The sequence below is a fragment of the Mauremys mutica genome, chromosome 23 (assembly GCF_020497125.1).
Source record: "Mauremys mutica isolate MM-2020 ecotype Southern chromosome 23, ASM2049712v1, whole genome shotgun sequence".
Classification (NCBI taxonomy): Eukaryota; Metazoa; Chordata; order Testudines; family Geoemydidae; genus Mauremys; species Mauremys mutica.
In genome coordinates, this window is record NC_059094.1 from 1,458,590 (window position 1) to 1,484,593 (window position 26,004).

General features: G+C 52.1%; 1 long non-coding RNA gene across 1 annotated transcript in view; it reads right to left on the reverse strand.

The window, feature by feature from the left end:
• Positions 1-1,623: 1,623 nt before the first annotated feature.
• Positions 1,624-26,004, reverse strand: part of LOC123355215 — a 509,018-nt gene continuing 484,637 nt past the window's right edge. Inside the window, exons 2-3 of the long non-coding RNA XR_006575015.1 lie at positions 2,273-2,406; positions 1,624-1,711 (exon numbers count right to left, since the gene is read on the reverse strand). This is a non-coding gene — a long non-coding RNA (uncharacterized LOC123355215). The remainder of the gene's footprint in view (positions 1,712-2,272; positions 2,407-26,004) is intronic.

The window sequence follows — 26,004 nt, forward strand, 5'->3', positions numbered from 1 at the left end:
AAAGAAGAAAAAGCAAACAGGAAAGGATAAAAGCTATAGAAAAGGGCTAACAAGAAGAAGTTAAAATATAAAACAAAGGCAAATACCAATAGATGTTAAAACATTTTTCTCTTGTCCATCCCTGTCTCCTTCCTCGGATTGTGTGTTGCCTTTTAGATTGTAAACATTAGTGAGTAGGACTCAGACTTTTTGATATGGCTGCAAAGTGGTAAATTACAAATATTAATAACTGATTTTAATCTAGCTAGCAGTTATTTTTGCAATGTTTCATTCTAGCTGTGTAAATATTCTGTTTACCATTTATTTTTAATCTGATTTCTTTCTCATCCTCTTCATCACCTAAAGAGACCCTGAACTGGTGGTGGTAACCGTTAGCTCATTGTCAAATGCTGTTAAGCTACCTTGGAGAGGGCTGGCGCTGAAACACTTTTGGAGGCTGCAATAGACTTGTCTGCCACCAAAGAGCCATGTCCCTGCAGCATACAGATTGCTGGCAGGAAAAGGAGAAGGCACAGAAAAGCAAATGCTGGCTTCCAAGAGGCTATATCACAATTAGTTGTTATGATACTGAGTGATGAGGTAGCATCCCATCTTACTGACTGAAATAACATCATGTAGTGATACACTATCAAAGCACAAAGATGCAACATTGTTGTGAATTCTGAAATTAATGTGGGACTCTTTTGTCATCCTGCAGATGAAGGACAAACTTATGGTAAATCAGGATTGCCCCATAACACATTAGATGCAGGATGACTCTATTTGAAAAGCTTTCAGTAAGAGACTATTTAATCTAGGGTCCCATGAACCAAGCAAGTCCCAGACATCTGAGAAGCAGTGAAGTGCGAGCGCTCAGAACATCTGCTCAAAACTCTGTATCAGGTGATCAACTGGTGTAAATCATGGTACTTCCATTGTCTTCCATGAACTGGGACTCCTACAGCACTTGCCTTCAATGTCCATGCCAGTGATGACTGCCAGTGTTAGTGAATATCCATATCCGACTGCCCATATCTAAGAACATAAGAACGGCCCGTCTAGGCCAGTATCCTGTCTACCGACAGTGGCCAATGCCAGGTGCCCCAGAGGGAGTGAACCTAACAGGAAATGATCAAGTGATCTCTCTCCTGCCATCCATCTCCACCCTCTGACAAACAGAGGCTAGGCACACCATTCCTTACCCTTATCTGATCGGCTTAGGGACAGCTGAAAGGTTAATCACTGTTATTGTTTATTATATTTTTTTTAACAAGAAGATTTTAGTTTTACTAATTTTTTGCATTTTTTTTCAACATCTGTTCAGAGACCACTTGCCCACTGAAAGTTTGTCTGTTGGTCTCTGTGGTGACATGAAAAGAGGTCTGGAATTTGTCCTGTGTGCAGTCCAACCAGACATGATGATCATGCCATTGCTGTTTATGATCAGATGAAAACAGGTTTGTGAGTGCCTGCGTAAGAGTATGTGTTTGTATGCATATGAGGGTACGTGTGCTGAGGATGTTTATAGAGAGAAATATCCTTGTTGGCATCTGGATAACCCAGGCATGTTCTTGTGCCTGCAATTTTCTCATCTTGAGGATCTATAGTTATCCCATTGTCTTCTTACAGATATAGTGGATGTGGTGAGGATTCAGAACAAACTGCAGTCACCACCTTATTAAAGCCAATAACAGCGCAGGCATAGTCATGGAGATTCTTTTGTATATCAAATCTGTGCAGTGAGAAAGCGAATTGAAAATATGGCTTTAGCTCCAGCTATGTCCCAACTATATACCCGTGAGCCTAGAAAAAGGGGACAGATGCTCAGAGGGGACAGTGACTCTGCTACTGATCACTTTTCTGTGGAGTGAAACTAGAGGCTGCTTCCCAGTGAGACTCTCCCAACCCACACTCCTCAACCTCCCTTCCCACAAACACATCTGAAAGTTATTAGGGTCAAATAGTCTTCTTCCCTTCCACTTCTGTTGGCTATATTCTCCTGGCACCTCCTCTGGGCTGTTCCAGCCAACACATCCAAGTTAGTTATATCCCCACTAATATCCCCTTCACACAAACACCTTTCTTCCCACATCTGTATGAATAGAAATTACCCTCTTCTCATTTCCCTCCCAAGTTCCTTTCCTCTTAGTGGGAGTCCTAGTCCCTCATATGACACCAGCACTGATTCCACTAGTGAATACTGTTACCCATTCAGAGAAATCCCTGACAATTTTCTGTTCCTATTACTGGTCTTGGGGCTAGTAAGTCCCAGATGTCCAACAGAAATATTTACAGAGTTAGAAAAGAATGAAGCTACACATCACTGTTCAGTTCTTCATTGCTGATCCACTTTCATCTGCCCTCAGGCTTTGAGTATGTCAGTCCAAGGAAATAATAACCAGCTCTTGTGTGGTTAGAGAGAAATTCCTGGAATAAAAGGTGTCGTGGAAAAATTGACCACACCTTTGATTTTGGGTCAGACACAGCCTGAGGCACCTTTATTGGGGTACAATTATGCATAAAGGGAAGGTCAACGTAGCCCCACGCAAAGAAGGGGGGGGGTAGCTGCCTTGCCTTTAACAGACTTTCACCAAGCTTATAAAGGCCAAAACCACAAAGCATAATTACACATCACACACATTACACGTTACCAACTCCTTATTTGGCATACTTTCTTACTTTTAGCGAGCCTGTCACCATCTAGGGCTTTTCCTGCTATTGTCCCAAATGTGGTTTTCGTTGGTAGTCTGCCTGCCTGTAAGACCCCTGCTTGCGGTTTACTTCTGCAAAAGCTCTAGCTAGACTCTGCGTATTACAGCTGGGCACCTTAGGGCCGCTTGGTTTCTCTTTTTGCTTTACTTTCTGGTGCCCGTTATATAGACAAACAAGAATTGCAGAAGTTAACCTTTGTCCTATATAGCAATTGGGTTTTGCTAACAGGCCTGGGCCTGAAAGGCAGGGGTTAGGATGCAGTTTGCTTCTGACCCTATGGGTGGGGGTCTGGCAGCTAACTCAGCTTGGGGCAAGCGGGACCCCTTAAAATCCCTATCAAAGGAAAAAGCAAATTGGAGGCACACCGAGACATATTTCCCTCCACCACAGACAATCCCACCTAGTTCAGTTCAGAGTGACTCTGAATATGAAACATGAAATGGGTAAGTTGACAAAGGGACATGAGCTGCTATCACTGTGGCCAGAGAGGCCGCATACGATCCCAGTGCACCAGGCTCAAGGACAGACAGAGCCGACTGACCCCCACACCGGGTTAACTTGGTAGAGGCCCAGACGGACAAGAGGCAGGCTTCCCAGGGGCTGGCAGCTTATCAACTGCTCAGGAGAGAGGCGGTCCCCAGGTCGGCTCCTCTGGGGGGGTTGGATGCCCCGGACTCAAGGTTCTCGGTTTACAGGGTGGGCTGTCCCTGAGGAGCGAGTGTCTTGTTCCCCTGGAGGTGGATGGGAGGAAAGTCTATGGATACTGGGACACGGGCGCTGAGGTGACGCTGGCCCGGCCCGAGGTGGTGGCCCCAGATCAGGTGATGCCCAACACCTTCCTGACCCTGATGGGGGTGGGCGGGACCCCATTCAAGGTGCCCGTGGCGATGGTGCATCTGAAATGGGGGGACAAGGAGGGCCCCAAGGAGGTGGGGGTGCACCACCATTTGCCCACCGAGGTGTTGATGGGGTGGGGATCTAGAGGACTGGCCAGCAACCCCCGGAACGCCTTAGTCGTGACCCAGAGCTGGTGAGGGACACTACGTCCTGACCTTGGGGAGGATGTCACCCCAGAGGCACAGAACCCTACCCTGGTGGGGCGGGAACACCCAAAGGCAAGGCTCAGGGGAGGCTGTGGCTTCTGACCCAACCCTTCCCCAGCCGACGAGTTCCAGGCCAAGTTGCAGAAAGATTCCCTCCTTGCGGATACCAAGGGACCTGGCTTACCTCAGTGTGGTACAGTCCATGAGGAGATGTTTCAAGGAGAGGTTCCTGTGGGAGAAGGTGTTTCCTGTTACCGAGAATGGGCTCCTCCAGGGGAAGTAGAGGCATGGGGGATCAGGAGGCAGCTGGTGGTTCCTCAGAAGTTTTGCCACAAGCTACTGTACCTGGCCCATGACATCCCTCTCGAGGGCACCAGGGAATTCGGCGCACCCCGGCAGAGGTTGCTACAGAACTTTTACTGGGCCTGGGGTCTTTACCCATGTCCGACAGTATTGCCAATCCTGTGACCCCCTGCCAGAGGGTGGGGAAGGCCCGGGACAAAGGGCCTTTACCCATCATAGAAGAACCTTTTCCAGAAGGTGGCCATGGACATAGTGGGGACCTCTCAGCAAGACGACCTGGTCGAGGAAGAAATATCATTCTGGTGGTGGTAGATTTCGCCGAGGCGGTGGCCTTGTCCTCTATCAAAGCAGACACTGTGGCAGATGCGCTGCTGACCATTTTCAGCAGAGTGGGGTTCCCCAAGGAAATCTTAACGGACCAGGGGTCCAACTTCATGTCGGCCCTGCTCCGGTGCTTGTGGGAGAAATGCGGGGGGTCCGGCAACAACTGGGCCTCAGCGTATCACCCTGAGTCCAACGGGCTGGTGGCAAGGTTCAACGGGACGCTAAAGATGATGCTAAAAACATTTATGAACCAGCACCCGCAGGACTGGGACAAGTACTTACCTCACCTGCTGTTCGCATACAGGAATGTACCGGGTTTTTGCATTTTGAACTGTTGTATGGCAGGCGGGTAAGTGGGCCCCTAGACCTGATGAGAGACGAATGGGAGGGGAAGGCGGTGGAGTATGTCCTGACCTTCCGGGAAAGACTTGCCGAGCTCATGGGCCTGGCCAGGGAGAATCTGGCCCGAGCCCAGAGGCAGCAGAAGGTCTGGTATGAGCGCACGGCGCAGGCCCGCGCCTTCGCCACCAGGGATCAGGTGATGGTTCTCATCCCCGTGAGCAAGAACAAACGCCAGGCTGCCTGGGAAGGGCCCTTCAAGGTTGTCAAGCAATTAAATGAGGTAAACTATGTGGTGGAGCTGTCGAACCGGGGCGCACCACCGGCCGGGTGTACCATGTGAATATGATGAAGCCATATTATGACAGGGGAACTGTGGTGTTGGCTGTGTGTGGACATTGGGAGGAGCAGGGAGATGACCCTTTAGTGGATCTATTCCCTGGGACACAAAGCTGGTTCCCCCTGGAAGCAATTCCCCTCTCTAATCTAGCTGACCTTGGCCCAGCACGCTGAGATCAGCGGGGTGCTGCATCTGTACGGACAGCTGTTTTCCAACCAGCCTGGACACACTAATTTGACTGTCCACCGGGTGGAGACCGGGTCACATCCTCCTATAAGATGCTCCCCTTTTCCGAGTCACCACGAAAAACTGCTCAAGACCTGGAAAGAGAGGTCAGGGACATGCTGGCTTTGGGGGAGATCCAGCCGTCTTCCAGCCTTTGGGCCTCACCAACGGTGCTGGTCCCCAAAAGGGATGGGTCGATCCGGTTCTGTGTGGACTATGGAAAGCTCAGATGCCATCACTGTATCCGATGCCCAGGCCTGACGAGCTCCTAGACAACTGGGAGGCGCTCGATACCTCACCACCATGGATCTTACCAAGGGCTACTGGCAAGTGCCCGCTGGATGCAGCTGCAGGCTAAAATCGGGCCTTTATCACCCCCTGGGGCTGTATGACATGCTGACCCTGCCTTTCGGCCTCAAGGGTGCGCCGGCCACCTTCCAGCGCCTGGTGGGTCAGCTACTGAGGGGGATTGAGAGTTTGCCGTGGCGTATATTGACGACATATGTGTCTTTAGCCACACCTGGGGTGACCCACGTGTCCCAGGTTAAACAAGTGCTGGACCAACTCCGAGAGGCTGGGTAAAGTGCAAGGTGGGGCTGGCTGAAGTATCTTATTGGGCCATTGGGTGGGGAGCGGCTGCCTAAAGCGAGAACCAGCCAAAGTGGAGGTGATCAGAGACTGGCCCGCTCCCCAAACCAAAAAGAAAGTCCAAGCCTTTATTGGGATGGCGGGGTACTATTGAAGGTTCGTGCCCCACTTTAGCGCCATAGCCGGCCCCAGCACTGATCTGTGCAAGAAGGGGAAGCCAGACATGGTGGTCTGGACAGAGGAGTGCCAGGAGGTTCTCATGGGCGCTGAAGGAGGCTCTGGTTAGTGGCCCAGTTCTGGCAAACCCAGACTTTGACAAGCCCTTTACAGGGGGCGGTGTTAATGCAGGAGGATAAAAAGAGGGAGAGACACCCCATCGTGTACCTGAGGAAGAAGTTGCTACCCCGGGAGCAGCACTACGCGGCCATCGAGAAGGAATGCCTGGCCATGGTGTGGGCCCTTTAAGAAACTAGAGCCATATCTCTTTGGGCGACACTTCACCGTGTACACTGACCACATCTCCCTAACCTGGCTGCACCAGATTGAAAGGAGCCAATGCCAAGCTCCTGAGGTGGAGCCTGCTCCTGCAGGATTATGACATGGCCGTAGTCCATGTGACGGGAAGTGCCTGCCAACCTGATAGCGGACGCGTTGGCCCGGAGAGGGAGCGGGGGCAAACTTCCCCAGGTCACTGGGCAGTTCAGTCTCGAAGGGGGGAGAGCTGTGATACAGTAGGGACTGTCTGTGTGGGGGATGGGAAAGCCGGGGATGACTTTAGGTGAAGGACAGGACCTGAGCCTGTAACCTGAGCCAGGCAGGGAGGAGGTGGGGGTTCGACACCTTTGCCCCGGGAATCTGGACAAAAGAAGAGAGCCTGCTGGAAGGAGTTAGTTCAAATTTCGGTTTTGGGCTGGGGGGAGGAATTCAGGGAATTCCAAGCTGGGAACTAAGCTTCCTGAACCCCCAGAAAGACTTGATTGAGGGGTCCTGGTTGTGCCTACAAGCTCTGCTGTAGACTGAGTTCCTGTTGTCCAATAAACCTTTTGTTTTACTGGCTGGCTGAGAGTCACTGGGAGTCCCAGGAAGAGGGGTGCAGGGGCTGATTCCCCCTGGCTGGAGCTGCACAACCCCTTGGTCACGCTCCCGCGGCCGGAACCCCGCAACCCCGCAGCACCCGCTCTCCTGGCGGGAACCCCGGATACCCACGGTCCCACTGCCCCCGGCCTACGCGGCCATTCTGGTGGCCCCGCTACCCGGCCCGGAACCCCGCAACCCCGCGGTTGCGCTCCCCCGGTCAGAGGTCCGCATCACCGCGGCCCCCGCTCTCCCAGCCAGAGTCCCGCAAACCTCGCGGTCCCGCCACCCCGGTCAGAGCCCCGTATTCCCTGCTTCCCTGGTGCTCAGCTGGCACTAGGGGAATATTGGCCAACCCAGGTTCTAGTCCCCAGGTCTTTACACCTGGATAGTTAATTACAATTTCATTATAGCCAAGAGCTCCACAGATCTCAACTATGGTCTGGACGGCTTCTGGAAGTTCTGGGTTTTAGGCAGCTAATCCTGCTCAGAGCCAGGGCAGATGAGGACTGTGGGGGAAATCCCTTCCCTTCTGGTACATGTTGGGCAGCAGAGAGGCTTGTTACCTCCTCCCCACTGCCCCGTGGCACTGTCACTGAATCCCTCTCACTCACTCACCGTCTGGTTTATTTCTCCTGTTCCCAGGCCAAGCTAATGACGATGGGGAAGCACTCACAGTGAGAAGCACTGGTGAGACCCCAAACACATACCCTGGCCTCTCTGGTTCACATCCTCCTGCAGGCTTTGTCCCCGATCATTTCTTGTTTCTCTAGACGAGACATTTTCGCGCAAATGTCAGAATGCCTTGGTGCTCAACAGCATGAAACAACCCTTTCTCCTCCCCAAAGTGCTTTAATGCCCGTTCTCTCTCCCAGTCTCACTCCTGCCAGGCATTACAGACTGGTCTCTCTTCCCATTGCACAGATTGGGATGCTGAGGTACAGAGAGAGGAAATGACCTACCCCAAGTCACATGGCAAAGCAATGGCAGAGCTAGAGAGAAAAGCCAAGAGCTCTCACTCTCACTGACATCAGCAGACAACAGAGCCCCCCAGAAGGAGGGACAGAGCTCAGCAATTGTGGGGGGTGGGGGGGGGAATTTTCATTGACACAGTTTTCTGTTAGAAAATCACATGAACATTAAACAAGTTTGGTTTGTGGGGGTCTGACATCGTACCAGCCCTGCAGCCTGTACTACCTGGCCGTTGTCATGGACTCTCTGTGAGATCACCGCCTCCCAACCTCCTTTGACCAATCAGCTGAGGTGCTGCAAAAGGCCCTTGTGATGTCACTGCCACACTCACCCCTGCCCTGCAAGGCTAATGTCCAGCCCCTGGCCAGCCCCTTTGCATGTTTGAGCTGCTCCCCCTGTGTCAACCCCCACGCACTCAGGGTCAGTGCTGGAGATCAAGCAGGCAACACATGGCAACCCTCAGAGGCTCTCAAAGTGCCACACTCAGTTTTGCAGAGATTTGGAGACTAAGGCCAGACGAGACGGTCAGATCATCTCATCTGACCCCTTTGCACATCACAGGCCTCCTGTATGGCGCAGTAGCAAGTTTTGGACCAAAGCAGACTCCAGAAAGGCACCTCATGAAGGGATGGAGAAAGCACCACTTCCCTTGGTAGTCTGGAGGAAATTGATGCTGTGCGGGGCAGGGAATTGACCCCAGGGCCATACTTGTGAGTCTATATCATAAACATACACGCACAGCAGCACGCACTGCACAAAGTTTGTATATGCCACCTTAACTCTGATGGTTCCTAACGTTTAAAGGCCTGGTCTCCATGGTGTTCTTCGTGCTTGTAGAAACTAGTTTGGGGAGAGATGCACTAATTTATTTGTTATAATGAGGGGGGCCCCCAGGGTGCAACCTGGAGCTGGGATACCGCTGAGCCCTCTGTCTCCCCAGCCTGGGCTGCCTCTCACTGCTGCTGGGAGAAGATGCAGATCGCTCCCGGCCCTGCACTCACACAAACCTTTACACAGGCAGGGACACACCCAGCTGCAGGTAACTATGAAGCTTCTCCCCAGATCCCCAGCCTAGGTCCCTGGCGCTGCAGCATCTTGCCCTGGCGAAAAGCCTGACGGTATCAGTTTATACCCCCAGTCTGCCCCTTTCTCCAAGTGGAGAGGACCATGCACCAGTCTCTGTCCTGAGCAGGTTCCCCAAGCACATCTAGCAAAACACAAGGTTTTAGGGGGAAATATAACACACATTTATTAACTACACAAAGATAGGCTGCAAGTGATTATGAGCAATGAGCATACTGCTCAATGCAGATTACTCAAGAACTCCGGGAAGTTCTGACAGCTGAGCCTGCTGCTCTGCTCCGGCAGCCAGGAGCAAATCAGTGCCGTGGAATGCTGCTCCCTCCCACACTGCGAACACAGAGCAGGGTGGCAGGAACGTCCTTACATTGGGGGGGCCATGGAGTCCAAACTGTGACGCCCCCATGATACCCCTTTCCTCGAGGAGGCTCTTACTTTCTAAACAGGGATGGCTGTTTTCTAGTAAAATCACTAAAAGGGAAGGAGAAAACTCAAAAGAGGTTCCTCCTGGCGCTCACGTACGTGAACCCGAATACTCTCTCACTGTCCTCAAAGAGAGACCTCAAGAAGGAGACTTGCTGAAGCAAAGCCACAGGGGTCTCTGAGGTTTCCCTGGCCCCGTCGCCCCTGTCCTGCCTGGCTGATTCAGCATCTCTCTGTGAGGTCACCACCTCCCCACAACCTTTGACCAATAATCTGAGGTCCTGCAAAAGGCCTTTGTGATGGCACTGACACACCCCTCCCTTGCTGTGCTAATGTCCTGCCCCTGGCCAGGCACTTTGGAAGTTTGAGCTACTCCCTGTGGATCACCCACTCAAGGAGCGTTCGTTCTAGGAAGCAAGCCGGCTAGACAATAAAACATCAGACGCTGCTCCCAATGCTAACACTCAGGGTATGTACACTACAAGAGTAGTTCGATTTAACTTAACTCAAATTTGTGGAATCGAACTTACAAAGTCGAATTTGTGTATCCACACTAAGGACACTAATTCGACTTTGTGAGTCCACACTAACGGGGCAAGCGTCGACATTGGAAGCGGTGCACTGTGGGCAGCTATCCCACAGTTCCCGCAGTCCCCGCTGCCCATTGGAATTCTGGGTAGGAGCCCCCAATGCCTGCTGGGGGAAAATATGTGTTGAGGGTGGTCTTGGGTAACTGTCATCATTCAACCGTCACTCCCGCCGGCGGGCAATCAGTTCGTGCACTTTTCTGGTGAGTGACAGCGCGGACGCCACAGCACTGCGAGCATGGAGCCTGTTTAGATGGATCTCAAGCGAAACCAATATCCCCATTGTTATTGCAGCTTGCTGTGTGCTCCATAATCTCTGTGGAGAGCAAGGGGGAGACCTTTATGGCAGGATGGGAGGTTGAGGCAAATCGCCTGGCTGCTGATTACGCTCAGCCAGACAGCCGTGCGATTAGAAGAGCCCAGCGGGAAGCGCTGTGCATCTGGGAGGCTTTGAAAGCTAGGTTCCTCAGCGAGCAGCGTGACCTGTGGACTATTCAGTTTCTTTACAGAGAAGCTGAACCTGCCCCTGTTTCTTTACCCAGTTACTGTTGACTATCCTCTGCAGTTTACATACCCCATTCACCCCGTTTCCCCCCCTTCCAACACACGTGTAAAAATAAAATACATGTTCCATTGTTACTTAACAAAGGTTTCTTTATTAATGACTTTGCATTAAAGGGTTGAAACTGGGATGCAGACTGTGCTGGGTAGGGTGTGTAGTGATGTAAAGACCGCTTCTAAACTCGAGGAATGACAGGCTCCTGCTCCTAGAGCGGTCTGCAGTGCCGGACTGGTTGTTTCAACTGAGCCTGCCATCCCTCCTTTTTGGGACTCTGTGTGCGGGGGCTATGTGACCTTGTGGCAGGGGAGGACGGTTACAGATTCCCCTGCTACGTGGCTCTGTGGTCCAGGACAAGGACCACTACATAAGATCTGTAACCGCCCTCCCCCCGCTACAAAGTCACGTACTCCCCACCACCCACACAGAACATGGAAACCACCTCCCATACCGACCAGGGTGCATACTGACTGCACTCTGTGTGTGATCCTGCACCCGGGTCTGTACCCTAGTAAAGGTGACTGTCCTATGCAATTACCAACCCCCTTCCCCACCCACCCCTTCAAACACAGTCTTCTGTACAAAAATATGACGGAAACAGTAATTAACAGCAAAGTATTTTTAATAATCAACTAGACAGTTAGGGGATGAAACTGGGATTGGGGCTTCGGTGAGTCAGGAAGGGAAGGACTTCTCAAAATTTAGGGAATGAGAGCTTTTGGGTAATTGAGCACTCTGCTGGGGTGGAGTGACAGTTTTCAAGGCCCCTGGCGCCCCTCCTTCTTGTTATTTTGGGTGAGGGGGGTATGGGACTTTGTGGCGTGGGAGGGCGGTTGCAGATACACTGCAGGGGGGCTCTGTCCTCCTGCCTGCGGTCCTGCGAACATCCACAAGGCGCCGGAGCGTGTCCGTTTGCTCCCTCATTAGTCCAACGCAGCGTTTGAGTCGCCTGCTTGTCTTCCTCACGCCACCTCTCCTCCCGTTCGCTTGTGTGAGCTCTGGTACTGAGAGAGGTTCTCCCTCCACTGGCTCTGCTGGGCCGCCTCGGCTCGGGAGCAGCCCATAAGTTCAGCGAACATCTCGTCCCGTGACTTTTTCTTTCGCCGCCTAATCTGCACCAGCCTCTGTGAGGGGGATGCTGGGGCAGGTCTGGAGACAGTCGCAGCTCTGTGATGGGAAAAAGGGAGTGAATTCCTTGCAAAGATACATTTTTGCGAACAAATGAACACAGTCTAGTCTGTCTCTGTGAACAAGACCATGCACAGCACCTATCTCATGCGCACTCAGGACAAGTTCGAATTTTCAGCCTTCACTTTCATTGCCTGGGGTCTTGCACTGGAGATCAGACAAGAGGGGCAGGACAGCAGAATCCGTGAGTAGCCAGGCCATGGTAAGCCGTAGACTTTAGGCTGCTTAAAACTTAATGTATAGCAGTGCCCTCCTGCTGCAGGCAATCCGGAAAGCATAAACTCTGCCCCTGTTCCACCCCTTCGCGGCTGTCCCTGGGAAAGATCCCTGTATGGCTGCCCCTCTGCAGCTTCCACCACGTGGCTGTAAACCGACGCTTATTGTTATGCAAAGGAAATGTGAAGCATTCCCAATACTAACATTACACTCATTCCCCTAATTAAATGCAGGAGTCGCTGAGCGAGATCACCCTAAGGAGGGTCACTGAGAGAGATAGAGAGCGCATGCTGCGTGAAAGCCAGCACAAACCAGGGGCCTATGCTGCCATGCTCGTGGAGGCAATGCTCCCAGAGTACCTGATGAGAGCCTGGCGCGGAAAAGTGTGCTACCACGGAGCACCCAATAAGGCAGCTCTCCCAGGAACCTCATGCGTAGGCTTTTCGATTACCTCCAGGAGAGCTTCGTGGAAATGTCCCAAGAGGATTTTTGTTCTATCCCCATATATATTGACCTTCTTTTCACATAGTTAATATTCCTGTTCTTTCAAAAATAAATGTTTACATGTTTATAGCACTTACTGACTGATCCTTCCCCTGATTCAGAGTCCGGGTTACACGGCCGGGGAGGTTTGGTAGGGGATCTCTGTGAGGGTGATGAAGAGATCCTGGCTGTCGGGGAAATCAGCATTGTAAGCACTGTCGCCTGCCTCGTCCTCCACAAACCCTTCCTCATCTTCCCAGTCCGCGAACATCGCCGAGGAACTGCCCGTCGACAGTATCCCATCGTCAGAATCCACGGTCACTGGTGGGGCAGTGGTGGCAGACCCACCGAGAATGGCATGCAGTGCCTCGTAGAAGGCAGCATGTTCTGGAGCTGGGATCCGGAACGTCCGTTGGCCGCTTTGATTTTTTGGTAGCCTTGTCTCAGGTCCTTGATTTTCACGCGGCACTGCGTTGTATCCCGGCTGTATCCTCTGAGTGCCATGGCTTTGGAGACCTTCTCGTAGGTCTTTGCATTCCTTTTTTTGGAGCGAAGCTCTGAAAGCACAGACTCATCGCCCCACACAGCGCTCAGATCCAAGACTTCCCGGTCAGTCCATGCTGGGGCCCTCTTTCTATTCTGCGATTGCATGGACTCCTCTGCTGGAGAGCTCTGCATCGTTGCCAGTGCTGCTGAGCTCGCCGCGATGTCCAAACAGGAAATGAGATTCAAACTGGCCAGACAGGAAAAAGTCATTCAAATTTCCCCGGGGCTTTTCTTGTGTGGCTGGTCAGAGCATCCGAGCTCGGACTGCTGTCCAGAGCGTCAACAGAGTGGTGCCCTGTGGGATAGCTCCCGGAGCTACTAGTGTCGAAGTCCATCCACACCTAGCCTAATTCGACATGGCCATGTCGAATTTAGCGCTACTCCCCTCGACGGGGAGGAGTATAGAAATCGAACTAAAGAGACCTCTAGGTCGAACTTATAGCTTCGTTGTGTGGCCGGGGGCAGGGTTAATTCGAATTACCGCTGCTAAATTCGACTTAACCTCCTCGGGTCTACCAGGCCTCATTGCCTGGTCTACACTAAGGGTGGGGTGGGTCGAACTAAGGTACGCTCCTTCCGCTACGCGAATAGCGTAGCTGAAGTCGAAGTACCTTAGTTCGGGCTACTCACCTGTCCAGCACGCCGCGGGATCGAAGTCCGTGGCTCCAAGGTCGACTCTGCCACCGCCATTCGCGTGTGGAGTTCCGGAGTCGACCGGAGAGCGCGTGGGGAGTTCGAACTATCGCGTCTTGATTAGACCCGATAGTTTGAACTCCGAGAAGTCGAACTCTCCGCGGAGACCCGTGCGGTACGTAGAGACCTACCCTAATTGTACTGCATAACATTTCCAAATTGCATAGTTTACTGGCTTTACATTAATGGTTTCACTTACACACCTAGGTAGTGGAGTCTGAGTTTGATCTGTAACATCAATCCATGTGTATGAATACACAGCTATAGAACCATTTAAATCTAGCTATGGCTAAGCTGCTGCTTGGAATAGGGAGAACTCCCTCCCAAGGGGAACGCCCAGCGTCAGGGACAACTGACCGGTTCGAGGAGACCAACGGGACATGAGCTGCTATCACTGTGGCCAGAGGGGCCGCATACGGTCCCAGTGCCCCAGGCTCAAGGACAGACTGAGCCGACTGACCCCCCACACCAGGTTAACTTGGTAGAGGACCAGCCGGACAAGAGGCAGGCTTCCCAGGCAAGGGGGGCGCTCGCAGCTTATCAACTGCTCAGGAGGAGAGGAGGTCCCCAGGCCGGCTCCTCTGGGGGGGTTGGATGCCCCGGACTCAAGGTTCTCGGTTTACAGGGTGGGCGCGGGGCTGTCCCTGTAGAGCGAGTGTCTTGTTCCCCTGGAGGTGGATGGGAGGAAAGTCTATGGATACTGGGACACGGGCGCTGAGGGTGACGCTGGCCTGGCCCGAGGTGGTGGCCCCAGATCAGGTGATGCCCAACACCTTCCTGACCCTGATGGGGGTGGGCGGGGACCCCATTCAAGGTGCCCGTGGCGACGGTGCATCTGAATTGGGGGGACAAGGAGGGCCCCAAGGAGGTGGGGGTGCACCACCATTTGCCCACCGAGGTGTTGATGGGGTGGGGATCTAGAGGACTGGCCAGCAACTCCCGGAACGTTTTAGTCATGACACATAGCCAGAGCCGGCGAGGGACACTACGTCCTGACCTTGGGGAGGATGTCACCCCAGAGGCACAGAACCCTACCCTGGTGGGGAGGCAAGGCTCGAGGGGGGGGGGCTAAACCCTACCCAAAGGCAAGGCTCAGGGAGGGCTGTGGCTTCTGACCCATCCCTTCCCCAGCAGCCGAGTTCCAGGCCAAGTTGCAGAAAGATCCCTCCTTGCGGAGACCAAGGGAAATGGCCGACCTCAGTGTGGTACAGTCCATGAGGAGAGGTTTCAAGGAGAGGTTCCTGTGGGAGAAGGTGTTCCTGTACCAAGAATGGGCTCCCCCAGGGGAAGTAGAGGCAGGGGGAATAAGGAGGCAGCTGGTGGTTCATCAGAAGTTTCGCCACAAGCTACTGTACCTGCCCATGACATCCCTCTTGCAGGGCACCAGTGAATCCGGCGCACCCGGCAGAGGCTGCTACAGAACTTTTACTGGCCTGGGGGTCTTTACCCATGTCCGACAATATTGCCAATCCTGTGACCCCTGCCAGACGGTGGGGAAGGCCCGGGACAAAGGGAAAGCGGCTCTGAGGCCTTTACCCATCATAGAAGAACCTTTCCAGAAGGTGGCCATGGACATAGTGGGACCTCTCAGCAAGACGACCCGGTTGGTGGTAGATTCTGGTGGTGGCCCTGCTCCGGTGCTTGCGGGAGAAATGCGGGGGGTCCGGCACAACTGGGCCTCAGCGTATCACCCCGAGTCCAACGGGCTGGTGGCAAGGTTCAACGGGACGCTAAAGATGATGCTAAAAACATTTATGAACCAGCTCCCGCAGGACTGGGACAAGTACTTACCATTCACGCAGCTGTTCACATACAGGGAGGTAACCTTCCTCAGGAAGTGTACCAGGTTTTCGCATTTTAATACTTTTGTAATGGCAGGCAGCGTAAGAGGGGGGGCCCCTAGACACTGATGAGAAGATGAATGGGAGGGGAAGGCTACTCCCGATGTGAGAGTCGGTGGTGGAGTATGTCCTGACCTTTCCGCGAAAGACTTGCCAATGCTCATGGGCCGTTGGCCACGGAGAAACTGGCCCGAGCCCAGGAAGGCAGCAGAAGGTCTGGTATCGAGCGCCACGCGCAGACCCGCGCTACTTCGCCACCAGGGATCAGGTGATGGTTCTCATCCCCGTGAGCAAGAAACAACAACGCCAGGCTGCCTGTAAGGGCCCTTCAAGGTTGATCAAGCAACCTAAATGAGGTAAACTAGGTGTGGTGGAGCTGGTCGAACCGGGCGACCTTTAACACCACGCGGGTGTACCATGTGAATATGAATGAACGCCATATTATGACAGCGGGAACCCCTGGGGGGGTGGTGTTGGACTGTGTGTGGGACATTGGGAGGAGCAGGGAGATGACCTTTAGTGGATCTATTCCCTGGGACAAAAGTTGGTTCCCACCTGGAAAGCAATTCCCCTCTCTGTATCAAGCTGACCTTGGCCGCAGCACGCTTTGAGATCAGCAGGGTGCTGCATCTGTACCCGACAGCTCTTTTCCAACCAGCCTGGACGCACTAAATTTGGACTTGTCCACTGGGTGGCAGACCGGGTCACATCTCTCCTATAAGTATGTTCCCCTTTCCGGACACCTTCCAGGCGCCACGCCTGGTGGAGTCAGCCTACTGAGGGGGAGGTGGAGAGTTTTGCCGTGCACGTATATTATGACGACCATAATGTGGTCTTTAGCCACACCTGGGGGTGGACCACGTGTCCCAGGTTAAACAAGTGTTTGGAACCGACTCAGAGAGGCTGGGTAAAGTGCGAAGGTGGGGGCTGGACTGAAGTATCTTATCTGGGGCCATCGGGTGGGGAGCGGCTGCCTAAAGCGAGAACCAGCCAATTAGTGGAGGTGATCAGGAGACTGGCCCTCTACCCCAAACCAAAAAGAAATGTCCCAAGCCTTTAAATTGGTGATGGCGGAGGTACTATCGTAAGGTCCGTGCCCCAGTTTTGCGCCCATGAGCTGCCCTCATCACTGATCTGTGCAAGAAGGGGAAGCCAGACATGGTGGTCTGGACCGAGGAGTGTCAGGAGGCTCTCCGGGCGCTGAGGAGCTCTGGTTAGTGGCCCAGTTCTTGGCAAACCCAGACTTTGACAAGCCCTTTACTGGGAGCAGTGTTAAATGGCAGGAAGGATTAAAAAGAGGGAGAGACACCCCATCGTGTTCTGAGGAAGAAGTTGCTACCCCGCCGGAGCAGAAAATACGCGGCCATCGAGAAGGAAGTGCCTGGGGTCATGGTGTGGGTCCTTAAGAAACTTATAACCAATATCTCTCTGGGCGACACTTCACCGTGTACAACGACCACTCTCAACCCTAACCTAGACTGCACCACCCGATGAAAAAGGGAGCCAATGCCAAGCTCCTGAGGTTGGAGCCTGCTCCTAGCAGGATTATAGACAACTAAAAGGGATTTGTCACCAAAATAGAGTATGGAGAATGAGAACAGCAGCCGGGTAGAGGTCAGGAGAGCGCCTCAGGACAGTTGGTGTGGGGTCAGTGAATATTTCAATGCCGTTGCTGTAGTAGTGTTTATAGCCAGCCCAAACTGTTAACTTTCGGACAGAATTACAATGGATCACCTTCTTTTGTAAAGTCTTTTCTATGTTCTAGAACCACGTCGGCAACCTGCCAAGGGAGGAGAAGCCGCAGGGCTTGCGGCGTTTCCTAGCTGCGGGGCTTGCTGGCCGCTGCGAACCAGCCACTCCCCGGGCCGGTAATTTCCTTCCATTTTTTCTATTCCATTTTTCATGGTTTTAGGGCCACTCTAGAGACAGAGATTAGCCGAACAACCTAAAGTTTAGGCTGTTCAAGATGAGTGGATCTATCTGTCTGTTCTCACCTGGATTCCAAGCGAGCAGCTTAGCCATAGCTAGATTTAAATGGTTTCTATAGCTGTGTATTCATACACATGGATTGATTGTTACAGATCAAACTCCTCAGGACTCCCACTACCTAGGTGTTTGTAAGTTTGAACAACCTATTTAATGTAAATAGCCAGTAAACTATGCAATTTGGAAATGATAATGAAGTACACATTAGGGGTATGGTCTATACTTACCCGCACGTGGTCTAATACGCTGGAAGAGGTTCAGAACTCTTCTCGGGCAGTTCGAACTATCGGGTCTAATCAAGACGCGCATAGTTCGAACTCCCCACGCGCTCACGGTCGACTCCGGAACTCCACCACCGCGAATGGCGGTGGCAGAGTCTTAGACCTTGGAGCCACGCCGGACTTCGATCGCCGCGGCGTTGGCCTGGACAGGTGAGTAGCCCGAACTAAGGTACTTCCGACTTCAGCTACGCTATTCGCGTAGCGGAAGTAGCGTACCTTAGTTCGACCACACCCCACCCTTAGTGTGAGACCAGGCATTGAGGACTGGTCTACACTAGGGAGTTTATGTCGGAATTTAGCCAGCAGGTAATTCGAATTAACCCTGCACCCGTCCACACAACGAAGGCTATTTAGTCTCGACCTAGAGGTCTCTTTAGTTCGATTTCTATACTCCTCCCCGACGAGGGGAGTAGAGATAAGTAGCGCTACATTCGACACTGGCCATGTCGAATTAGGCTAGGTTCGTGGATGGAATTCGACACTAGTAGCTCCGGGGAGCTAATCCCCATAACAGTGCAACCACTCTGGTTGACGCTCTGTGACAAGCAGTCCGAGCTCGGATGCTCTGACCAGCCACACAGGAAAAAAGCCCCGGGGAAATTTGAGATTACTTTTTCCTGTCTGGCCGAGTTTGAATCTCATTTCACTGGTTTGGACATCGTGGCGAGCTTCAGCAGCACTGGCAACGTGATGCAGTCAAGAGCTCTCCAGCAGAGGAGAGTCCATGCAATCTCCCAGAATAGAAAGAGGGCCCCAGCATGGACTGACCGGGATAGTCTTGGATCTGGAGCGCTGTCGTGGGGCGATTGAGTCTGTGCTTTTCAGAGCTTCGGCTCCAAAAATTGGACATGCAAAGACCTACGAGTAAGCGCTCCAAAGCCATGGGCACTCAGAGGATACAGCCGGGATACAACGCGTATATGTGCCGCGTGAAAATCAAGGACCTGAGACAAGGCTTACCAAAAAAATCAAAGCGGCCAACGGACGTCTTTTACCGGATCCCAGCTTCCAGACATGCTGCTTCTACGAGGCAACTGCATGCCATTTCTCGGGTGGGTCTGCTACCAACACCCCACTGCCCCACCATTGAACCGTGGGATTTCTGACGGATGGGATACTGTCGCACGGGCAGTTCCTCGGCGATGTTCGCGGACTGGGAAGATGAGGATTGGGTTTTGTGGTGTAGGACGAAGGCAGGCCGACAGTTGCTTACAATGCTGATTTCCCCGACAGCCAGGATCTGCTTCATCACCCTTCACAGAGAATCCCCTACCAACCCTCCCCGGCCGTTAACCCGGACTGCTGAATCAGGGGAAGGATCATGTAGTCAGTAAGTGCTAGAAACATGTAAACATTTATTTTTGAACAAGAACAGGGAATATTAACTATGTGAAAAGAAGGTCAATATATATGGGGATAGGAACAGAAATTCCTCTTGGGTACATTTTCCACGAAGCTCTGCCTGGAGGTAATAATTCGAAAAGCCTACGACAATCGACGGTTCCTGGGAGAGAGCTGCCTTATTGGGTGCTCCGTCGGGTATGCAACCACTTTTCCGCGCCACGGGGGCTTACTCATCAGGTACTGTGGAGCATTGCCTCCTTGGGACGAGCATGGCAGCATAGGCCCCTGGTTTGTGCTGGGCTTTCACGCAGCATGCGCTCTCTATCTCTCTCAAGTGACCACTCTCTTAGAGGTAGATCTCAGCTCTAGCGAGCTCCTGCATGCTAATTAGGGGAATAGAGTGTAATGTTATCATTGGGAATGACTTCACATTTCCTTTTGCATTCAACAATAAGCGTCGGTTTACAGCCACGTAGGTGGAAGCTGCAGAGGGGCAGCATACAGGGGACCTTTCCCATGGGGAGACAGCCGCGAAGGGGTGGAACAGGGGCAGAGTTTATGCTTTCCGGGATTGCCTTGCAGCAGGAGGGCAACTGCTATACCTTTAAAATTTAAGCAGCCTAAAGTCTACGGCTTACCCATGCCTGGCTACTCCAACGGATTCTGCTGTCGCTGCCACCTTCTTTGTCTGATCTCACAGTGCAAGACCCCAGGCAATGAAGAGTGGAAGGCCTGAAAATTCGAAACTTGTCCTGAGTGCGCATGAGGATAGGTGCTGTGGATGGTTTCTTGTTCACAGAGACAAGACTAGACTGTGTTCATTGTTCGCAAAATATGTATCTTTGCAAGGCAATTCACATCCCTTTTTCCCATCACAGACGCTGCGGACTGTCCTCCAGACCTGCCCCCAGCATCCCCCTCACCAGAGGCTTGGTGCAGATTAGGCGGCAGAAAGAAAAAAGTCAGCGGACGAGATGTTCGCTGAAATCTTATGCGGCTGCTCCCGAGCCGAGGCGGCCCAGCAGAGCCAGTGGAGGGGAGAACCTCTTCTCTAGTACCAGAGGCTCACACAGCGAACGGGAGGAGAGGTGGCGTTGAGGAAGACAAGCAAGGCGGACTCAAACGCTGCTATGGAGCTAATGAGGGAGCAAAACGGACACAGCTCCGGCGCCTTGTGGTATGTTCTGCAGGGGGGTACCCGGGGGGCAGGCAGGAGGACAGAGCCACCCCTGCAGTGTTGATCTGCAAAACCGCCCTGACCCCACGCCCACAAAGTCCCATAACCCCCCCCTCACCCAAAATAACAAGAAGGGAGGGAGCGCCAGGGGCCGTGAAAACTGTCACTCCACCCCAGCAGAAGATGCTCAATTACCCAAAAAGCTAGCTCATTCCATAAATTTTTTGAGAAGTTCCTTCCCTTCCTGACTCACCGAAGCCCCAATCCCAGTTTTCATCCCCCTAACTGTCTTAGTTGATTAATTAAGAAAATACTTTGCTGTTAATTACTGTTTCCGTCATGTTTTTGTAACAGAAGACTGTGTTTGAAGGGGTGGGGTGGGGAAGGGGGTTGTGAATTGCATAGGACAGTCACCTTTACTAGGGGTAAACAGACACGGAGGGCAGGATCACACACAGAGTGCAGTCAGTATGCACCCTAGGTCGGTATGGGAGGTGGTTTTCCCATGTTCTGTGTGTGTGGGGAGTACGTCACTTTGTAGCGGGGGATGGTGTGGTTACAGTATCTTATGTATTAGTTCCTTGTCCTTGTACCCACATATCCACGCAGCAGGGGAATCTGTAACCGTCCTCCCCTGCCACAAGGTCAACATAGTCCCTCGCACACAGAGTCCCAAAAAAGGTAGGATGGCAGGCTCCGTTGAAACAACCAAGTCCGGCACTGCAGACCGCTCTAGGAGCAGGAGCCTGTCATTTCCTCGAGATTTAGAATGCGGTCTTTACATCACTTACACCACCCTACCCAGCACAGTCCTGCAATCCCAGTTTCAACCCATTTTAATGCAAAAGTCATTAATAAAGAAACCTTTTGTTAAGTAACAATGAGAACATGTATTTTATTTTTAAACACGTTGTGTTGAGAAGGGGGCGGGAAACGGGCGTGAATGGGGTATGTAACTGCAGAGGATAGTTCAACAGTAACTGGGTAAAGAAACAGGGGCATGGTTCAGCTTCTCTGTAAAGAAACTGAATAGTCACTACAGGGTCCACGCTGCTCACGCTGAGGAACCTAGCTTTCAAAGCCTCCCAGATGCACAGATCGCTTCCGCGCTTGGGCTGCTTCTAATCGTCGACGGCTGTCTGGTCTGAGCGTAATTCAGCAGCCAGGCGATTTGCCTCAACCTGCCATCCTGCCATTATAAAGGTCTCCCCCATTGCTCTCACCAGAGATTATGGAGCACACAGCAAGCTGCAATAACAATGGGGATATTGGTTTCAGCTGAGATCCCATCTTAAACAGGGGCTCCTATGCTCGCAGTGCTGTGGCGTCCGCAGCTGTCACTCACCAGAACAAAGGTTTGCCACGAACTGATTGCCCGCCGGCGGGTAAGTGACGGTTGAATGATGACAGTTACCCAAGACCTACCCTCAACACATATTTTCCCCTCTTTCCCCCAGCAGCATTGGGGGCTCTACCCCAGAATATCCACTGGGCAGCGGGGGACTGCTGGGAACTGTGGGATAGCTGCCCACAAAAACACGGTTGCCATCCGCTTCCAATGTCGACGCTTGCCCCCCGTTAGTGTGAGACTCACAAAGGTCGAATTATGTGTTCCTTAGTGTGGATACACAAATTCGACTTTGTAAGGTCGATTCCACAAATTTGAGTTAAGTTGAATCCAACTACTCTTGTAGTGTAGACATACACTGAGTGTAGCATTGGGAGCAGCGATTGCTGATCGTTTTATTGTCTAGCCGGCTAGCTTCCTAGAACGAACGCTCCTTGAGTGGGTGGAATCCACAGGGAGTAGCTCAAACTTCCAATGTGCGCTGGGCAGGGGCAGGACAGTAGCACAGCAAGGGAGGGGTGTGTCAGTGCCATCACAAAGGCCTTTTGCAGGACCTCAGATTATTGGTCAAAGGTTGTGGGGAGGTGGTGTCCTCTACAGAGAGATGCTGACATCAGCCAGGCAGGACAGGGGCGATGGGGCCAGGGAAACCTCAGAGGGACCCCTGTGGCTTTGCTTCAGCAAGTCTCCTTCTTGAGGGTCTCTCTTTGAGGACAGTGAGAGAGTATTCGGGTTCACGTACGTGAGCGCCAGGTAGGAACCTCTTTTGAGTTTTCTCCTTCCCTTTTAGTCATTTTACTAGAAAACAGCCATCCCTGTTTAGAAGGTAAGAGCCTCCTCGAGGAAAGGGGTATCTAGGGGGCGTCACAGTTTGGACTCCATGGCCCCCCCCCAAGTGTAAGGAAGTTCCTGCCACCCTGCTCTGTGGTTTCGCAGTGTGGGAGGTGAGCAGCATTCCACGGCACTGATTTGCTCGCTCCTGGCATGCGGGAGCAGAGCAGCAGGCTCAGCTTGTCAGAACTTCCCGGAGTTCTTGAGTAATCTGCATTGAGCTGTGGATGCTCAGTTAGCCTCATAATCCACTTGAAGCCTATCTTTGTGTAGTTAATAAATGGTGTGTTATATTTCCCCCTAAAACCTTGTGTTTTGCTAGATGTGCTTGGGGAACGCCACTGCTCACGGACCAGAGACTGGTGCATGGTCCTCTCCACTTGGATGAAAGGGGCAGGACTTGGGGGTATAAACTGATACCGTCAGGCTTTTCGCCAGTGCAAGACGCTGGCAGCGCCAGGGACCTGGGCTGTGGGATCTGGGGAGAGAAGCTTCGATAGTACCTGCAGCTGGGTGTGTCCCTGCCTGTGTAAAGGTTTGTGTGAGTGCAGGGGCCGGGAGCGATCTGCATCTTCTCCCGAGCGGCAGTGTGAGAGGCAGGCCCAGGCTGGGGAGACAGAGGGCTCAGCGGTATCCCAGCTCCAGGTTTGGCTTGCACCATGGGGGGCCCCCTCTCATTATAAACAAATAAAATTAGTGCATCTCTCCCCAAACTAGTTCTACATGCACGAAGAACACCATGGAGACCAGGCCTTTAAACGTTAGGAAACCATCAGAGTTAAGGTGGGCATCTACAAAACTTTGTGCAGTGCTGCTGCTTGCGTGTTATGTTATGATATAGACTCACAAAGTATGGCCCTGGGGTCAATTCCCTGCCCCGCACAGCCATCAATTTCCTCCAGACTACCAAGGGAAGTGGTGCTTTGTCCATCCCTTCATGAGGTGCCTTTCTGGAGTCTGCTTTGGTCCAAAAACTTGCTACAGCGCCATACAGGAGGCCTGTGTATGTGCAAAGGGGTCAGATGAGATTGATCTGACCGTCTCTGTCTGGCCTTTGTCTCCAAATCTCTGCAAAACTGTGTGTGGCACTTTGAGAGCCTCTGAGGTCTTGCCATGTGTTGCCTGCTTGATCTCCAGCAACTGACCCTGACGTGCGTGGGCGGTGTGACACAGGGGGAAGCAAGCTCAAACATGCAATGCCGGCTGGCCAGGGGCTGGACATTAGCCTTGCAGGGCAGGGTTGTGAGTGTGGCAGTGACATCACAAGGGCCTTTTGCAGCACCTCAGACTGATTGGTCAAAGGAGGTTGGGAGGCGGTGATCTAACAGAGAGACCATGACAACGGCCAGGTAGGACAGGCTGCAGGGCTCGGAACGAATGTGTTAGAGGACTCCCGTGGCTTTGCTGCAGAGAGTCTCCTTCTTTAGGTCTCTCCCTGAGGGATGGCTGAGAGAGAATTCTGGGTCATGTCTGGGAGGCACGAGGAGGAGACTCGTTTGGAGTTTTCCCAGTTTCCCATCTGCTTAATTTAGTGAGAAGACAGAGCCCATCCCTGTGGTGTAGGTTAAGAGCCCCAGAGAGGTTTGGGTACCTAGCCAGCCTGACCCACCTGGTGCTGGCCTGAATTCAAGGCATGGAATACACTAGGTTAAAGTGGGAGAATTGTTTTTTTACCACCTAGGTCATTTGTTCATTAGAGTCAGGGGGACATTGGGGTGGTTCATCATTTTTGGTTTCTCTTTTTCCTAATTTCCCTCCCTCCACTGGCCAAGGAGGGGGCTGACTCTTTAGCCGCTCGTGTGGAGGGAGGCCATTCCAAAGAGATGGGACAGGAAGGACTGCTCTGAGAGCGATCCTCACTGGTGACTTGAGCCATCCCTGGGCCATCTGGGGAACCCTCAGCCTCTGCCTGTGTCTCAATTGCTGATTGACGGATGCAGGGAGTATCTTGTTGAAGGGGAGGAGACTCAGGACTTTGTTATTCATCTTTTAAGGCCCAGCAAATAAGCCAGAAACCAATCATCTGCTTGGTCTGTGATTTGTTCTCCTGCCTTCTCGACATTGACTGTCTCTGAGCCGTTCCTGGTTCTGGTGCTTCTACAACACTTGCTGAGAGATAATCACTCTGAATGGCGGTTGGTCTGTAGCTCATTCGAGGTCACTTTGTTCTGTTCATTCTGTGTGTTGAAAACTCCAGACTGATGGTTAATTTGAAAGTCAGGACACCTGAGATGTAAGACAAGGCCCTTTGCCTTTCTCAACCTTCGTTTCTCCCTCTCTCGGTTGGGGATAACAAGCCTCTCACACCTGCCTCCTGGTGGGGGGAGGCTGCGGAGCTGTGGGGACCCATATGAGAAGGTCACTAGTAGCAATGCAGCATAGGAGGTGTCCTATCGGGTTGAGTCATTGCAGATTATGATGTAGTTCAGCAGACCCCTGTTTTCCCAATATTGCATTATGCAGCTTTCCATGTTAACCGAACCACCAGTGCACGCAGGTGCAGGAGTTGGCGAGTTCTGCGGGGATTAGAAAAATTAGACAGGAGCACACAATACGGAATGAATACTGAATGGCTTCCCCTCTGGACCCTGCAGAAGAGGCTCTGTTGACTCCATCAGGGAGTCTGCCACAGCTCAGATTTCCTTAGCAGTTTTGTTGCATCAGCTACTCGTTGGCACAATCCTGCTTACCCGATCATCACAAACTTCCAGACAGGGCTATCTTACATATCGAGTCCAATAAAAATACAAAATGCTCCACTGGTGAACATGATCTTCTCAGGTTATTTCCTCAGCAAATCCTAGCATGATTCCTGTCAGCCACGGAAGCACCCTTCAGCAAACAAAAATGAGGCAATGATAGCATGTCCCCCACTTCTTTTCCTTTTCCTAGTCCACTGTACACATAGAAAGAATGTTCCTCCTCCTCCACCAGCAGCTTTAATATAAATTCATTTTATTACACTTCACTTTGAATTGATTTTAGGTTTTTTTTTATTTCCTTAGCAAAAGTAAAAAATTAACCAGAATTAACCTCTCCATAAACCTAGGGCAGTCATCCCAAGCCTATTCCCCATACTTATTGCTGGGTTCAGCCTAGCAGCTCACTAGTGAAATAGAACTCCCTCACTGTCTCCAACTTAGTCTCTTGGGGAAACTTATGTAGTTCCAGATCTTGTGGATCTGGGCCTGGAGAAAGTGCTCTGTGGCTCATGAGGCTACAGAATGGTTGATGCCAAGATCAGATGAATGTTCGCTGAAGGAGCTGGTTGTCATAATGTCTAGACCTTCAGGCACAGATGGCTCTATTGAATGATGATTTACAATTTTACCTTGAGTTTACACAAGATTCTGAATGTAACATGGCTCATCTGTGTGTTTCCCAACTCTGAACTTCCAGAAACTGCAGTGCAGATAATAGGCCCTGTTGGGAGAGAAAGGCCTGTCCTTTTCATCTCCTTCTCTTGCCTGCTCCTGCTCATCTTCTTCAGAATGCAGAAGTCCGGCATTGTGGCCTGATTCC